Source organism: Ambystoma mexicanum, chromosome 14 (assembly GCF_040938575.1).
Source record: "Ambystoma mexicanum isolate Mex_15411 chromosome 14, UKY_AmexF1_1, whole genome shotgun sequence".
In the NCBI taxonomy this organism is placed as follows: Eukaryota; Metazoa; Chordata; class Amphibia; order Caudata; family Ambystomatidae; genus Ambystoma; species Ambystoma mexicanum.
This window is the reverse complement of record NC_090940.1, coordinates 662,455,189-662,473,588: the sequence shown is the minus strand read 5'-3', so window position 1 is coordinate 662,473,588 and position 18,400 is coordinate 662,455,189. Positions and strand designations below refer to the sequence as shown.

The 18,400-nt window shown below is 48.2% G+C and overlaps 1 protein-coding gene across 4 annotated transcripts in view; it reads left to right on the top strand.

Annotated features, from left to right (window-relative positions):
- The window catches only part of BRF1 (BRF1 general transcription factor IIIB subunit), a 1,105,609-nt gene that overhangs the window by 579,910 nt on the left and 507,299 nt on the right, over positions 1 to 18,400 (top strand). The gene's annotated exons all lie outside the window — the stretch shown is intronic.

Genomic DNA, 18,400 nt, shown 5'->3' with positions numbered 1-18,400 from the left:
ACACGCAGTTGATTAAACTCCCCAAGATAAATCACGTATGATACATCACCGAAGAGGTACAAATGGGCTAACCTTTCCTAAATGGTGATTAGGCAAATGGACATTTTGACAAAACGAAATGCAAACACTTTCAAAGTTGAACAACAGTGTATACTTAGTGAACATTGAAAGCTCATGGTGGGGAAAGTCCGATGTATACTCACGCTGCAATGATTAATAACCTTTACTCTTCCTCGCCCCAGTGATTCTGGGATATACAAGTCAACAGTAAAAGAAACCAAGTTTACTACAGAAAAAAGATGAACACCCTTGTAATGGCTTAAAAATGAGCTAATCTAAGGAAAGTCCAAGGAAGAGGAGTGTGCCCTTGGCACTGTTGGTAGTGCGTGCCGTTGGGAAGGTAGATACTTCCTCAGAGGCTAAGGTTAACTATACACTACTGAAGAGGAGTGTGCCCTTGGCACTGTTGGTAGTGCGTACCTTTGGGAAGGTGGATAGTTCCCCAGAGGCTAAGGTTAACTATACACTATTGAAGAGGAGTGTGCCCTTGGCACTGTTGGTAGTGCGTACCTTAGATACTTCCTCAGAGGCTAAGGTTAACTATACACTACTGAAGAGGAGTGTGCCCTTGGCACTGTTGGTAGTGCGTGCCGTTGGGAAGGTGGATATTTCCCCAGAGGCTAAGGTTAACTATACACTACTGAAGAGGAGTATGCCCTTGGCACTGTTGGTAGTGTGTACCTTAGATACTTCCTCAGAGGCGAAGGTTAACTATACACTACTGAAGAGGAGTGTGCCCTTGGCACTGTTGGTAGTGATGGTGGATACTTCCCCAGAGGCTAAGGTTAACTATACACTACTGAAGAGGAGTGTGCCCTTGGCACTGTTGGTAGTGCGTACCTTTGGGATGGTGGATACTTCCCAGAGGCTAAGGTAACTATACACTACTGAAGAGGAGTGTGCCCTTGGCACTGTTGGTAGTGCGTACCTTTGGGATGGTGGATACTTCCCCCAGAGGCTAAGGTTAACTATACACTACTGAAGAGGAGTGTGCCCTTGGCACTGTTGGTAGTGCGTGCCTTTGGGAAGGTGGATACTTCCTCAGAGGCTAAGGTTAACTATACACTACTGAAGAGGAGTGTGCTCTTGGCACTGTTGGTAGTGCGTACCTTTGGGAAGGTGGATACTTCCCCAGAGGCTAAGGTTAACTATACACTACTGAAGAGGAGTGTGCCCTTGGCACTGTTGGTAGTGCGTGCCTTTGGGAAGGTGGATACTTCCTCAGGGGCTAAGGTTAACTATACACTATTGAAGAGGAGTGTGCCCTTGGCACTGTTGGTAGTGCATACCTTTGGGAAGGTAGACACTTCCCCCGAGGCTAAGGTTAACTATACACTACTGAAGAGGAGTATGCCCTTGGCACTTTTGGTAGTGCGTGCCTTTGGGAAGGTGGATACTTCCCCAGAGGCTAAGGTTAACTATACACTACTGAAGAGGAGTATGCCCTTGGCGCTGTTGGTAGTGTGTACCTTAGATACTTCCTCAGAGGCTAAGGTTAACTATACACTACTGAAGAGGAGTATGCTCTTGGCACTGTTGGTAGTGTGTACCTTAGATACTTCCCCAGAGGCTAAGGTTAACTATACACTACTGAAGAGGAGTGTGCCCTTGGCACTGTTGGTAGTGCGTGCCTTTGGGAAGGTGGATACTTCCCCAGAGGCTAAGTTTAACTATACACTACTGAAGAGGAGTGCGCCCTTGGCACTGTTGGTAGTGCGTGCCTTTGGGAAGGTAGACACTTCCCCAGAGGCTAAGGTTAACTATACACTACTGAAGAGGAGTGTGCTCTTGGCACTGTTGGTAGTGCGTGCCGTTGGGAAGGTAGACACTTCCCCAGAGGCTAAGGTTAACTATAAACTACTGAAGAGGAGTGCGCCCTTGGCACTGTTGGTAGTGCGTGCCTTTGGGAAGGTAGACACTTCCCCAGACGCTAAGGTTAACTATACTCTACTGAAGAGGAGTGTGCTCTTGGCACTGTTGGTAGTGCGTGCCGTTGGGAAGGTAGACACTTCCCCAGAGGCTAAGGTTAACTATACACTACTGAAGAGGAGTGTGCCCTTGGCACTGTTGGTAGTGCGTGCCTTTGGGAAGGTGGATACTTCCCCAGAGGCTAAGGTTAACTATACACTACTGAAGAGGAGTGTGCTCTTGGCTCTGTTGGTAGTGCGTGCCGTTGGGAAGGTAGACACTTCCCCAGAGGCTAAGGTTAACTATACACTACTGAAGAGGAGTGTGCCCTTGGCACTGTTGGTAGTGCGTGCCTTTGAGAAGGTGGATACTTTCCCCAGAGGCTAAGGTTAACTATACACTACTGAAGAGGAGTGTGCTCTTGGCACTGTTGGTAGTGCGTGCCGTTGGTAAGGTAGACACTTCCCCAGAGGCTAAGGTTAACTATACACTACTGAAGAGGAGTGTGCCCTTGGCGCTGTTGGTAGTGCGTGCCTTTGGGAAGGTGGATACTTCCCCAGAGGCTAAGGTTAACTATACACTACTGAAGAGGAGTGTGCCCTTGGCACTGTTGGTAGTGCGTGCCTTTGGGAAGGTGGATACTTCCCCAGAGGCTAAGGTTAACTATACACTACTGAAGAGGAGTGTGCCCTTGGCACTGTTGGTAGTGCGTACCTTAGATACTTCCCCAGAGGCTAGGGTTAACTATACACTACTGAAGAGGAGTGTGCCCTTGGCACTGTTGGTAGTGCGTGCCTTTGGGAAGGTAGACACTTCCCCAGAGGCTAAGGTTAACTATACGCTACTGAAGAGGAGTGGGCCCTTGGCACTGTTGGTAGTGCGTGCATTTGGGAAGGTGGATACTTCCCCAGAGGCTAAGGTTAACTATACACTACTGAAGAGGAGTGTGCCCTTGGCACTGTTGGTAGTGCGTGCCTTTGGGAAGGTGGATACTTCCCCAGAGGCTAAGGTTAACTATACACTACTGAAGAGGAGTGTGCCCTTGGCACTGTTGGTAGTGCATACCTTTGGGAAGGTAGACACTTCCCCAGAGGCTAAGGTTAACTATACACTACTGAAGAGGAGTGTGCCCTTGGCACTGTTGGTAGTGCGTGCCTTTGGGAAGGTGGATACTTCCCCAGAGGCTAAGGTTAACTATACACTACTGAAGATGAGTGTGCCCTTGGCACTGTTGGTAGTGCGTACCTTAGATACTTCCCCAGAGGCTAGGGTTAACTATACACTACTGAAGAGGAGTGTGCCCTTGGCACTGTTGGTAGTGCGTGCCTTTGGGAAGGTGGATACTTCCCCAGAGGCTAAGGTTAACTATACACTACTGAAGAGGAGTGTGCCCTTGGCACTGTTGGTAGTGCGTGCCGTTAGGATGGTGGAATACTTCCCAGAGGCTAAGGTTAACTATACACTACTGAAGAGGAGTGTGCCCCTGGCACTGTTGGTAGTGCGTACCTTAGATACTTCCTCAGAGGCTAAGGTTGACTATACACTACTGAAGAGGAGTGTGCTCTTGGCACTGTTGGTAGTGCGTGCCGTTGGGAAGGTGGATACTTCCCCCAGAGGCTAAGGTTAACTATACACTACTGAAGAGGAGTGTGCCCTTGGCACTGTTGGTAGTGCGTGCCTTTGGGAAGGTGGATACTTCCCCAGAGGCTAAGGTTAACTATACACTATTGAAGAGGAGTGTGCCCTTGGCACTGTTGGTAGTGCGTGCCTTTGGGAAGGTGGATACTTCCCCAGAGGCTAAGGTTAACTATACACTACTGAAGAGGAGTGTGCCCTTGGCACTGTTGGTAGTGCGTGCCTTTGGGATGGTGGATATTTCCCAGAGGCTAAGGTTAACTATACACTACTGAAGAGGAGTGTGCCCTTGGCACTGTTGGTAGTGCGTACCTTTGGGAAGGTAGACACTTCCCCAGAGGCTAAGGTTAACTATACACTATTGAAGAGGAGTGTGCCCTTGGCACTGTTGGTAGTGCGTACCTTAGATACTTCCTCAGAGGCTAAGGTTAACTATACACTACTGAAGAGGAGTGTGCCCTTGGCACTGTTGGTAGTGCGTGCCGTTGGGAAGGTGGATACTTCCCCAGAGGCTAATGTTAACTATACACTACTGAAGAGGAGTGTGCCCTTGGCACTGTTGGTAGTGCGTACCTTAGATACTTCCTCAGAGGCTAAGGTGAACTATACACTACTGAAGAGGAGTGTGCCCTTGGCACTGTTGGTAGTGCGTACCTTAGATACTTCCTCAGAGGCTATGGTTAACTATACACTACTGAAGAGGAGTGTGCCCTTGGCACTGTTGGTAGTGCGTGCCTTTGGGAAGGTGGATACTTCCTCAGAGGCTAAGGTTAACTATACACTACTGAAGAGGAGTGTGCTCTTGGCACTGTTTGGTAGTGCGTGCCGTTGGGAAGGTGGATACTTCCCCCAGAGGCTAAGGTTAACTATACACTACTGAAGAGGAGTGTGCCCTTTGGCACTGTTGGTAGTGCGTGCCGTTGGGAAGGTGGATACTTCCCCAGAGGCTAATGTTAACTATACACTACTGAAGAGGAGTGTGCCCTTGGCACTGTTGGTAGTGCGTACCTTAGATACTTCCTCAGAGGCTAAGGTTAACTATACACTACTGAAGAGGAGTGTGCCCTTGGCACTGTTGGTAGTGCGTACCTTAGATACTTCCTCAGAGGCTAAGGTTAACTATACACTACTGAAGAGGAGTGTGCCCTTGGCACTGTTGGTAGTGCGTGCCTTTGGGAAGGTGGATACTTCCTCAGAGGCTAAGGTTAACTATACACTACTGAAGAGGAGTGTGCCCTTGGCACTGTTGGTAGTGCGTGCCTTTGGGAAGGTGGATACTTCCTCAGAGGCTAAGGTTAACTATACACTATTGAAGAGGAGTGTGCCCTTTGGCACTGTTGGTAGTGCGTACCTTAGATACTTCCTCAGAGGCTAAGGTTAACTATATACTACTGAAGAGGAGTGTGCCCTTGGCACTGTTGGTAGTGCGTACCTTTGGGAAGGTAGACACTTCCTCAGAGGCTAAGGTTAACTATACACTATTGAAGAGGAGTGTGCCCTTGGCACTGTTGGTAGTGCGTACCTTAGATACTTCCTCAGAGGCTAAGGTTAACTATACACTACTGAGGAGGAGTGTGCCCTTGGCACTGTTGGTAGTGTGTGCCGTTGGGAAGGTGGATACTTCCCCAGAGGCTAAGGTTAACTATACACTACTGAAGAGGGGTGTGCCCTTGGCACTGTTGGTAGTGCGTACCTTAGATACTTCCTCAGAGGCTAAGGTTAACTATACACTACTGAAGAGGAGTGTGCCCTTGGCACTGTTGGTAGTGCGTACCTTAGATACTTCCTCAGAGGCGAAGGTTAACTATACACTACTGAAGAGGAGTGTGCCCTTGGCACTGTTGGTAGTGTGTACCTTTGGGATGGTGGATACTTCCCAGAGGGTAAGGTTAACTATACACTACTGAAGAGGAGTATGCCCTTGGCGCTGTTGGTAGTGTGTACCTTAGATACTTCCTCTGAGGCTAAGGTTAACTATACACTACTGAAGAGGAGTGTGCCCTTGGCACTGTTGGTAGCGCGTACCTTTGGGAAGGTAGACACTTCCCCAGAGGCGAAGGTTAACTATACACTACTGAAGAGGAGTGTGCCCTTGGCACTGTTGGTAGTGCGTACCTTAGATACTTCCTCAGAGGCTAAAGTTAACTATACACTACTGAAGGGGAGTGTGTACCTTAGATATTTCCCCAGAGGCTAAGGTTAACTCGGGGATATATTCTCTTTCCCTTTAGTGGTTTTGAGGTATGTTAAATGTGAGGGTCCGATTAGGTTTTCAACATGGGACCGTGAACTTTATTTTGACATCCTGGTGACTGTCACATTAGTTCGTTTTGTTGAGACAGGGAAACCTCTCATAGAGTTGGGGGCTATTGAGGCATTTTCACACCCCTTTTATTATTGAAATGAAAGCAATTTTGGCAAACTACGTACCCGTGTCAGTGTCTGCTTACTCCGACCCGTCACAGGTTACTTATTCCTTTATTAGCAAAATGGTTTATCTCTGCTTTGCCCTTGCTTGTTACACTTACCTGTTACACTTACTTCCTCTGTAAGATTGGGGTGGTGCTTCAACCACTTTTACCAATTAGTTCTGACTTGTTGTAGAACCTTTCACAGGCTTGAGCTTCTTCCTTTGCCTCAGGGATATTCTTGCTATTAATATCTGTTGTCCATTCACCTGGATGAGCAGGCTACACACCTTGTTTCTTCAGTCCTGTGAATTCTGCTCTTTCCGCTGAGACGAGTATACCCAGTCACGTTTTTGTTCTAACTCCGGTGAATATTTATATGATCACTGGGACGAGTAGGCTGTGTCTCGCAGTTGTTCTCACACTGGTAAATATGCATAGCTTCAGTGGGACGAGTATAATTAGTGTGTCTCTTTTCTCCCGTAACCTTTTCTGGGTCTCCTGCCTCTCCTGTTAGCTCTTTATCCACGTGCTAGCATCACCGGATACTCCTCCAGTCCCTGGTCGACTGGGTCGAAACGACTTCAGCCTTTGCACTACTTCTTCTCGCTTCTTTCACGTGGTCCAGCGGTTCCACAGAAGTAACAGTATCAGCATTGTTATTGGACTGACCAATCCACCTTTTCCAGGTCACGCCACTGTCTCCTCGTTTCATTGGGATTCCAATCCCCTGCATGACATCGTAGTCCGCTTCTTCCGTGTCTCCAGGCTACAGCTGCTCACAAGGTCCTCGACAGCATCCGGCATTCCCCTGGTTCGAACTTCCCAGACTTCACTCCTCTTGCTCACTCTTTCTTCCATATTTATATTCAAATTCTGTGTTCTTTAACCTTAATTAACCTTAAATTCTTTTATCTCTGTTGCATGGGAAATCTCTCCTTCTCGCCCATTCTTCATCACAGTCTGAGTGTGTGTCAAACATGGAGCTATCGTTCTTACTCGCTCAAATCTCTTCCATGTCTCAGTATGTGTGATACACTTCTTTTCAGTCTGGATGCTGGAGTAAATGGTACAATATCAAACATTAGCTTGAGTCAACGGGTTGCTTGGATTTGAAGATGGTATTGGTATTATACAAGATAGGTTCTTAGGGAGTTTATTGACAGAGCGAAAGTCCTTATACCCGAGAGGGCAGTCTCTCCCTGTGAGGTCCTACTCACTGCCACACCTAAGTGGAATGTTGCTTAACAAGCTCATCTCCCTAGCTTCACAAGGAAGGGTTCCCCTCTGGGGAGAAGTGATGAAACTCTGAGATTAGTCAAAATACATGTTTTATGTTACACATATACTGCTCTATCAGGCCAAATAGAAAGTCATGTCTCTCTGAAAGGAAGGTAACGTGGCAGAGCGGCAAGGCTCAACTCTCGGGGGTGGGGCGAAGGGTACAGAATATATACCACACAGATATACTGAAATATAAATACATTTATTACGTTGCGCATATAGATCTCTATTGGGTCAAATAGGTACTTGAGCACATAATTAGATTATGAAAACAGTAAATTTCTTTGAGGACTCTGTTCACTCTTATACTGTAATGTGGATGCACTGCCACAGATGGACATACAGCACATAGTGACGAGGACGGGGAGAGACACAGCACATAGTGACGAGGAGGGGGAGACACGCACCACATAGTGACGAGGAGGGGGAGACAAACACCACATAGTGACGAGGAGGGGGAGACAAACACCACATAGTGACGAGGAGGGGGAGACACACACCACATAGTGATGATGAGGGGGAGACACACACCACATAGTGATGAGGAGGGGGAGACGCACACCACATAGTGACGAGGGGGAGACCCACAACACTTAGTGACGAGGACGGGGTGAGACACAGCACATAGTGACGAGGAGGGGGAGACACACACCACATAGTGATGAGGAGGGGGAGACACACACCACATAGTGATGAGGAGGGGGAGACACACACCACATAGTGATGAGGAGGGGGAGACAAACACCACATAGTGATGAGGAGGGGGGAGACACACAGCACATAGTGATGAGGAGGGGGGAGACACACAGCACATAGTGATGAGGAGGGGGGAGACACACAGCACATAGTGACGAGGACGGGGAGAGACATAGCACATAGTGACGAGGAGGGGGAGACACGCACCACATAGTGACGAGGAGGGGGAGACAAACACCACATAGTGACGAGGAGGGGGAGACAAACACCACATAGTGACGAGGAGGGGGAGACACACACCACATAGTGACGAGGAGGGGGAGACACACACCACATAGTGACGAGGGGGAGACCCACAACACTTGGTGACGAGGAGGGGGGAGACACACAGCACATGGTGACGAGGAGGGGGGAGACACACAGCACATAGTGATGAGGAGGGGGGAGACACACAGCACATAGTGATGAGGAGGGGGGAGACACACAGCACATAGTGATAAGGAGGGGGGAGACACACAGCACATAGTGATGAGGAGGGGGGAGACACACAGCACATAGTGACAAGGACAGAGACAGACAGCACATAGTGACGAGGGGGAGACACACAGCACATAGTGACGAGAAGGAGGAGGCACATAGTGACGAGGAGGGGGAGACACACACCACATAGTGATGAGGAGGGGGGAGACACACAGCACATAGTGATGAGGAGGGGGGAGAGACACAGCACATAGTGACGAGGAGGGGGAGAGACACAGCACATAGTGACGAGGAGGGGGAGACACGCACCACATAGTGACGAGGAGGGGGAGACAAACACCACATAGTGACGAGGAGGGGGAGACAAACACCACATAGTGATGAGGAGGGGGAGACACACACCACATAGTGACAAGGACAGAGACACACAGCACATAGTGACGAGGAGGGGGAGGCATATAGTGACGAGGAGGGGGAGACACACACCACATAGTGAAGAGGAGGGGGAGATGCACACACTACTTAGTGACGAGGAGGGGGAGACACACACCACATAGTGACGAGGAGGGGGAGATGCACACACTACTTAGTGACGAGGAGGGAGAGACACACAGCACATGGTGATGAGGGGGAGACCCACAGCACATGGTGACGAGGAGGGGGAGACCCACAGCACATAGTGACGAGGAGAGGGAGACACACAGCACATAGTGACGAGGAGGGGGCGACACACAGCACATAGTGACGAGGAGGGGGAGACACACAGCACATAGTGACGAGGAGGGGGAGGCACACAGCACATAGTGACGAGGAGGGGGAGACGCACACCACTTAGTGGCGAGGAGGGGGAGACGCACACCACTTAGTGACGAGGAGGGGGAGACGCACACCACATAGTGACGAGGAGGGGGAGACACACACCACATAGTGACGAGGGGGAGACCCACAACACTTAGTGACGAGGAGGGGGGAGACACACACGACATGGTGACGAGGAGGGGGGAGACACAGCACATAGTGATGAGGAGGGGGGAGACACACAGCAGATAGTGATAAGGAGGGGGGAGACACACAGCACATAGTGATGAGAAGGGGGGAGACACACAGCACATAGTGATGAGGAGGGGGAGACACACAGCACATAGTGACAAGGACAGAGACACACAGCACATAGTGACGAGGGGGAGACACACAGCACATAGTGACGAGAAGGGGGAGGCACATAGTGACGAGGAGGGGGAGGCACATAGTGACGAGGAGGGGGAGACACACACCACATAGTGATGAGGAGGGGGGAGACACACAGCACATAGTGATGAGGAGGGGGGAGACACACAGCACATAGTGACGAGGACGGGGAGAGACACAGCACATAGTGACGAGGAGGAGGAGACACGCACCACATAGTGACGAGGAGGGGGAGACAAACACCACATAGTGACGAGGAGGGGGAGACACACACCACATAGTGATGAGGAGGGGGAGACACACACCACATAGTGACGAGGGGGAGACCCACAACACTTAGTGACGAGGAGGGGGAGACACACAGCACATAGTGATGAGGAGGGGGGAGACACACACCACATAGTGAAGAGGAGGGGGAGATGCACACACTACTTAGTGACGAGGAGGGGGAGACGCACACCACATAGTGACGAGGAGGGGGAGATGCACACACTACTTAGTGACGAGGAGGGAGAGACACACAGCACATGGTGATGAGGAGGGGGAGACCCACAGCACATGGTGACGAGGAGGGGGAGACCCACAGCACATAGTGACGAGGAGGGGGAGACCCACAGCACATAGTGACGAGGAGGGGGCGACACACACCACTTAGTGACGAGGAGGGGGAGACACACACGACATGGTGACGAGGAGGGGGGCAGACACACACGACATGGTGACGAGGAGGGGGGGCAGACACACACGACATGGTGACGAGGAGGGGGGAGACACACAGCACATAGTGACGAGGACGGGGAGACACAGCACATAGTGACGAGGACAGGGAGACACACAGCACATAGTGACGAGGACGGGGAGACACACAGCACATAGTGACGAGGGCGGGAGGCACACAGCACATAGTGACGAGGAGGGGGAGACACACAGCACATAGGGACGAGGAGGGGGAGACACATCACATATTGACGAGGACAGTGAGACAGACAGCACATAGTGACGAGGAGGGGGAGACACACAGCACAAAGTGACGAGGAGGGGGAGACACACATCACATATTGACGAGGACAGTAAGACACACAGCACATAGTGACGAGGAGGGGGAGAACAAGGGCCCCAGACATTCTGATATAGTTAAGTCACTTATGCCTGCACAACAATAGTACAATCTCAAAAAGACACAATGAACTCTTGTTATATATTGTAAGCCCTAAAACCCGGTGAGTAGTGCACAACACATGTGGACATGGGGTGGAAAGAAAAGGAAACTAGACATTGTACTCTACACATAGTATAGGAGACGCCTCCGGCCAAGACCAGCAATCGCCACTCATTGGGGCGCTCTTGGGCACTGTATTTGAATAAAACAAATGCCCACATCACAGTGACACTGTGCAAAAGAATTTAAAAACGCATCCCATGCCTCCAAATAATCAAGATTCTTATTCAGAACAGTTACCTTTGCCATTCACCCCAGGGAACAATAGCCACAGTGTACCTATACATCCACAGCTCATGAACTAGCGAGCATAACTTTATATAAATACATAAACAATGAAAGGCTTGTCCTATAACTCCATGAACCCCCCCCCCCTCCCCCCCAATAGTACAAGGAGAATGTTCAGAAGCAGGTGAGTACCCCCAAAGTCTTGGCAGAGTACTGAGGTGATTTGACTGTGCCATTCAGTTATACGGGATAAGAGCAGTAGCTCGGCCGCGTGCATGGGGAAAATGAAGGTCAGGTGACCATGGACCAAAAGGATGTTCTAGGGGGGGGTAAGTATCTTAGAAGTGCCCACCCCAGGACCCAGAGATAAGTACTCGCAGTGGAAGGGTTCACGGAAATGGCTCCAGCAAGAGAAAAGAACCAGAGTAAGTACATGGTGTCTTCCTGGGTGTGGTTTACAGGGTTCTGGTGCCCAAGGCCTTAAGCAGATACTGGTGAAGACTTGTGGAAGACGAGGGAAACTGGTAAAGAGGATTCCATCTGTGCTGTAGACAGCAGAGGAATGACTCAACGGCAGAAGATGGTCCTACGGTGTAGATGACTTTGGAGGCGACCCACCATGGGAGCAGATGGTGTGGATTAGTTGTTAGTTGTATCCCACTACTCTTCTGTCACGGTTTTACACGGCACACGTAAGCCAGGGAACTCCTTCTCATGCAATGAATATGGCGAACAATAAAACGCTTTTATTTGTAAGTATACTACGGATTCTTTTTGAGTAAGAATCCAACCCGCCTCGCACCCTACCTCCACCAACACCCCGTGTCACAATGAACTAGGAACCAGGCCGGTGTGTATCAATAGGATATTTATTAATTTATTATTCCATGCCAAAGGAAAATCAACCAATTACAACAGCCACCCATGTTGTGGCAACACAAATCCAAAGACTTCTAGAAGGCAACAAGGTTAAGATGTACTGTGATACTACTTCCCTTTTTAATGACAAAGCAAGATGAAAACTATTCAACTCAAAATGATTGCATGAAGGTTAAGCACTCCCCCTGTGACACTCAACCCCAAACATCAATTGGACGTGATTCCTTTGAATGGAAGGCAGTGGCAGGGAGTAGGAATACATGGGACACATTGGTTTTGGTGTGATGCCCACAGAAGCAATACGGGGACCCAGCAAAGCAGGGGAAAATCTCTTTTTGGAGCACCAATGAAAATATTTTATTTTTTAATTATTTCTCACAACTGCTAGGGGACAGATTAGAAGACAATTTGTACTGCTTACACTTAGGAGACAGGCAGAGTTTGAGAGATTACTAATCGGCACACCAGGGAAAATCGAAATGGAGTAGGAAAATCGTTTTTTAGGGGTAAAGCAAAAGAAAAATGCAAATGGGAATTTGTTTTCACTGATGCGTACAATGACAGGCAGCTCGGAGAAATGGGGAAGCTTACAATAGGAAAATCGTTTTTTTTGGGAGATAGCAAATGCAAAGGGAAAATACAGTGGGAAATGGAAATTCGTTCAGCAGTGCACTATTCAAATATAGGGATATATTCATTTCTCAGATCACAATGGGATTAATTCCTTTGGGGCAGCACTTAAAACTATAACAATTAACAAAAACACTGGGAAACAGATTGCTGGTTTTGAATTCCACTAATCCTGATCCTGTGAAATTCCATTGGGGAATTAATTGATTGACTTAAGAAAATACTAAGGATTTACACAGACAAATGAGTTTTTTTTTCAGGGGGTATATGCTAACATACACAGGCAAATAAGAAATTATTCAATGGGGAGATGACTGAAATGTACCGGCAATTGGGGTTTTCAATGGGCAATTTTTAATGGGGAAATATTGGATGCAATGCTACAAGAATGAAGGGCTTGTGCAATTTAGGGCTAGGGTTATTCCTACTTTAAGATTCAGGAAACCCAGCTGCATCTTGGAACACTCTGGAAAGATAGGGCAGGGGTCTGGTCACTCCACTCTCAAAGATGGTAAGTTTCAGCAGCCTCTCTCCGTCCTCCATTTTCTGCCTCTCCCTCTCCGGTTTTTGTGTCCCAGTCTTAGTGCAGTCCCCCTTATATAGCAGAAATGGCATCACTAATTTTACAATAATGGGGAAGTACACTGCAATAATCCCTGCTGCTAGGATTGGACAGTTACCCTCTCTCTCTCTCTCTCTCTCTCTCTGGCCCCAGCCAGGATTGGTTTAGGGGTTTGGCGCAACATCTGTCTTTTCCTATTTGTCATCCTTTGTTCTCTTTTCAACTTTTTGGAAAAACTAGTTATGTATCAAAACTTCATAAGTGTGCTAACCACTGCCATACAAAACATATTTTCTGTTTTAGAGGATCATGGGAAATTAGATGAGCTGACGCCAACTCTGTACGATGTAGCCTGGCCATGTGTCACATTTTTGTCATTTTCATAAAATGTACAATAGTTATGAATATGTAAGTTAACAAGCATATTCTTAATTTAATTTTCTACCTTTTCACAAACTCTCACATTTGTAATAAGTTCAGATCAGCCAGAAACCTAGTCTAGATGGCCATTACAGTTCCCAGAGTCACAGGTAGATGCATTTTATACTCCTAAAACCGCCTGGAAATTGCATGAATAATTGTGTAAAAAATGAAATCAATCCATAGTATGGTTTGCTGCGCAAAATGCCTAAAATGAAAATAGTCTTTTAAATTAATTGTGAGTGATCGTGTTCAGCAAATGGGATGGCTGCTTCATCACCAAATGCCATCTGTCCCCCTGGGCCAGCTGGTGACCAGAGGTTTTTATTAGTATCTTTGAAGTTACTGTGTGCTCTTCGAAGTGGGTGCAACAAGGATTCACGCCTTTTAGTCATTCTCCAGCCAAGGATGGCTTTCTCTTGAAGTCCTTGCTTCCCTAGTCGGTAGGTCTGGAGGATACAAAATGTTGACACCTTTAGCAGCCCCACATTTATATGGGTGATGTGACATCCAGCTGGAAGTTGGGCTTTCCTTTGTGAAGTTTTGCCCTCAGCCAGAACAGGTTTTTCATGAAGATTAAAGTCTTTTCACATGTCACTGGAGTTTTGTGGGTAAAACATAATATACATTGCTGTGGTCAGCCCACACATCATGTTTTGCTTTCTTAACATTCGTGCGTAGTGATATTTTCCCCATTTTGGATTTTTAAAGTCGTTTTTATTTGCAAACACATGTGCAGGTCGTTTTTGCTTTCACTGTTGAAAATTCCTGTTTTCCATGTTACAGGATTCTTTGATTCCTCCTTTTGTAAATCAAACTGCTGCTTGTCCATTGATAATGATAGGTAGGCCTTTTTTCACATTGCTGTTTAACTGTACATGAAACAAAAGAAAAAGCCAGGCCGTATTTTGTTGCAGTGTTTAAAAGCCTGCCATTCATGTGAAAGGCAAAACCAACAGCCAGACAGTTTTAGTTGCAGGGTTTAAATGCCTGCCATTCAGGTGAAAGGGACTTCTGTTAGGGGCCTTTAAATGCACCCCACACTTCCAGGCTCCTGCAGCTACCTGTACCAAAGGGGGAGTCCAAGGCGGTAAACGAGCAACAGCGATAAAACCGTCTGGAGCCGAACCAGCTTGCAAGGCCCGATTCACCCTCAAAGTGGAGCCAGGAGGACGACTCTGAAAGCCTGGTCTAGACCTGTGCCTAAACCACTGCATCACTGTATAACAAGATGAGGGCCTTAAAATTCACGAACGGCTGAAATCGGCGAGAAACTCCTCCACCAGGTCAGCATAACTGCTTCTTCCAAAAATCCAGCAACAAGAGAGAGGGAGCAAGGGAGGGAGAACCCTCCTAGGAGCTGCTCAAAGCCAATCCAGCAATCACAAGAGGCGGCCAGGGGCAAAGGTGTTGGGTGACTATCCTGGTTGGCTAGTAGAACTGCCACTCAGTCCATGCAACCCCTAAAGGACTCGAGGCAGAAATCAGTGAAAACCAATGTGAATGTTGCCATGTGGAAACACAGAGCCCATGTGGTCAGAAAGCAATGTAAGCCTTCTTCTTGGTGGCCCTCAACAGGCGAAGCCCTAAAACACAAAATGGCTAAAAGCAGAACTTGAGAACAAGCATCCCATTGGATGGCTTCTTGTGTGTATTGCTGTGGTGACACGGAGGAATTCCCACTTCGAGTACAGGGTGTATTCCTTTAGCAGGTGACTTTGAAAGATACCCAGGAACTAGACCTACAGTTAAGTGACTTTGATCTATTCAGAGAGCTGACCCTTCTTGCCTTCATATGGCCTTGCACTACACCTTTGTGCTGTGGGTGGAGAGGCGGGAGCCCCTGGGGTTGAGATCACCCTCTTTTCCCTCCAGATGGCCTTGCACTAAGCTTCTGGGGTTGAGCTGACCCTCCTTTCCTCCAGATGGCCTTGCACTACGCTTCTGGGGTTGAGAAGACCCTCTTTTCCTCCAGATGGCCTTGCACTACGCTTCTGGGGTTGAGAAGACCCTCTTTTCCTCCAGATGGCCTTGCACTACGCTTCTGGGGTTGAGAAGACCCTCTTTTCCTCCAGATGGCCTTGCACTACGCTTCTGGGGTTGAGAAGACCCTCTTTTCCTCCAGATGGCCTTGCACTACGCTTCTGGGGTTGAGAAGACCCTCTTTTCCTCCAGATGACCTTGCACTACGCTTCTGGGGTTGAGCTGACCCTCCTTTCCTCCAGATGGCCTTGCACTACGCTTCTGGGGTTGAGAAGACCCTCTTTTCCTCCAGATGACCTTGCACTATGCTTCTGGGGTTGAGAAGACCCTCTTTTCCTCCAGATGGCCTTGCACTATTCTTTGTGCTTTGGATGGAGAGGCGGGAGCCCCTGGGGTTGGGCTGACCCTCCTTTCCTCTAGGTGGCCTTGCACTACGCTTCTGGGGTTGAGAAGACCCTCCTTTCCTCCAGGTGGCCTTGCACTACACGTCTGTGCTGTGGGTGGAGCGGCAGGAGCCCCTGGGGTTGGGCTGACCCTCCTTTCCTCTAGGTGGCCTTGCACTACGCTTCTGGGGTTGAGAAGACCCTCCTTTCCTCCAGGTGGCCTTGCACTACACGTCTGTGCTGTGGGTGGAGCGGCAGGAGCCCCTGGGGTTGAGCTGACCCTTCTTTCCTCCAGATGGCCTTGCACTACACTTTTGTGCTGTGGGTGGAGAGGCTGGAGCCCCTGGAGTTCAGATGATCCTCCTTTCCTCTAGGTTGTCGTTGCACTACGCTTCTGGGGTTGAGAGGACCCTCTTTTCCTCCAGATGGCCTTGCACTACACTTTTGTGCTGCGGGTGGAGAGGCGGGAGCCCCTGGGGTTGAGATGACCCTCTTTTTCCTCCAGGTTGCCTTGCACTATGGTTCTGGGGTTGAGAAGACCCTCTTTTCCCTCCAGGTGGCCTTGCACTATGCTTCTGGGGTTGAGAAGACCCTCTTTTCCTCCAGATGGCCTTGCACTATTCTTTTGTGCTTTGGATGGAGAGGCGGGAGCCCCTGGGGTTGAGCTGACCCTCCTTTCCTCCAGGTGGCCTTGCACTACGCTTCTGGAGTTGAGAAGACCCTCTTTTCCTCCAGATGGCCTTGTTCTACACGTCTGTGCTGTGGGTGGAGAGGCGCGAGCCCCTGGGGTTAGAGCTGTAGCTCTTAGACCATATGGGGGGCGACACTTGTACCTGGGCTTCAGTTTGTAACAGTTTACGTGCGGAGTAAAAACGGGCATGTCTTGTGTTCCTTGACGAGGTGTTCTACAGCGCCACATGCCCGGAGGCCTCAGCGTGATGGCCAGTGTTCCCTCTAATAATATTTCTCTGAGCGGAACTGGTTGGCTGTCGTGCGCACTTTATTTTCCATGGGCGCAACTGACTAATAAGGTAAGCTACTTTGTGAGCATGCAAAGTTAGTGAGATACTGTCTCTGAATAGTGTGTGGAAAGGATTTTCCACTACCAATCCACTTCACTTCTTTACAAATCTGTGTAAAACGTGCATCTTACAACATGTTTTTCCAAACGCATAGGATAAAAAATATTTTAGATGTTGTTATAAAGAGCACTCATCAACTAGTCCAAGGCTTCAAGATCTGCCTCACTACCTAGCAAAAGTACTCCTTTGCAGATAAAAGGGTGTTTTTGAGCCACTGGAAAAACTCATGTGTATTAAAAAAAAAACATATTGCATAATTTGATGTAGCTGTCATACTATTCGGACAGAATACAATATGTACAGATGGGATAATGGCAAAGAAAAGGAATGTGTCATAACACATTCTAACAGGAGTTTGCGTGCCACTTCAAGTAATTCAAGGGCCAGGTTAACATGCATAGTTTGTGTAAGGATGTGTAATAATGGAAATTGCATCAGAATAACTGCACCTCAGAATATGATGGTCACAATTACTGGGCCTCTGCTTACTATTCACATTGCAGTGTCCTGCGAGTTGTGACAACAAGCCTTATAGCTAAAAGACATATACACCATCCATTATTATTCCATAAAAATAGGAAAATATGCCCAACAAAAAAAGGAAACAACGAACACATGGGAGCCTAACCCCTGCTTCTACCCACACAGCTGCACTGATATGTTTTGAAGTTAGTTACCAGCAGAACAGTGGCATAGGAAACAACTCTATATTGCTGCCGATCTCAAGAGGAGTTTTAAGAGGAAAGAACATATTTTAATAAGCATAAAATATCCTTATTGGCAAAGCTAATAACTTTTTTACTCTCTGAAAAATCATTTGAATCCAAGCAGGGAGCAACATCTTATCAGAGCCATGCTTGCAACCCTGGCATAGGAAGTGAAATGACAGGGCTCATCATACAACCCATAGGTGTACCCTCCCTTCCTCACAAAGGCAAGACAAAATTCAGCAAGTGCCTTACTGAGGTTTCTAATGGAGCCGTTTAAGAAAATACCATATAGATAAATAACACCTTTTGACTTAGTAGCAGCAATGCTCATCAGTACAACAGACTGAGTGCCTTCCTCTGTAACCAGGGACCCCTTTTCTGTAATTCATTATCACTTAAATAAGTTGCAGAGGGGTGCTTGAGTCAATAAACGGAAGAACACATGATTATATACAAAAGCTTCAGCAGTGGAGCATAGATAGTAACAAGGTGTAGTTTCATACCTTTCAGCAAACAAACATATTTCCTTCCCTGTCCTGTTGAAAGGTGTGAGTTTGTTGATTTTTTCATCACCAAGGAATGTTCTCCCCTCCCCTTCCCTTCCACCCTGTACACCCTCGTCCCCCGCTTCTGTGTTAGCCTCCA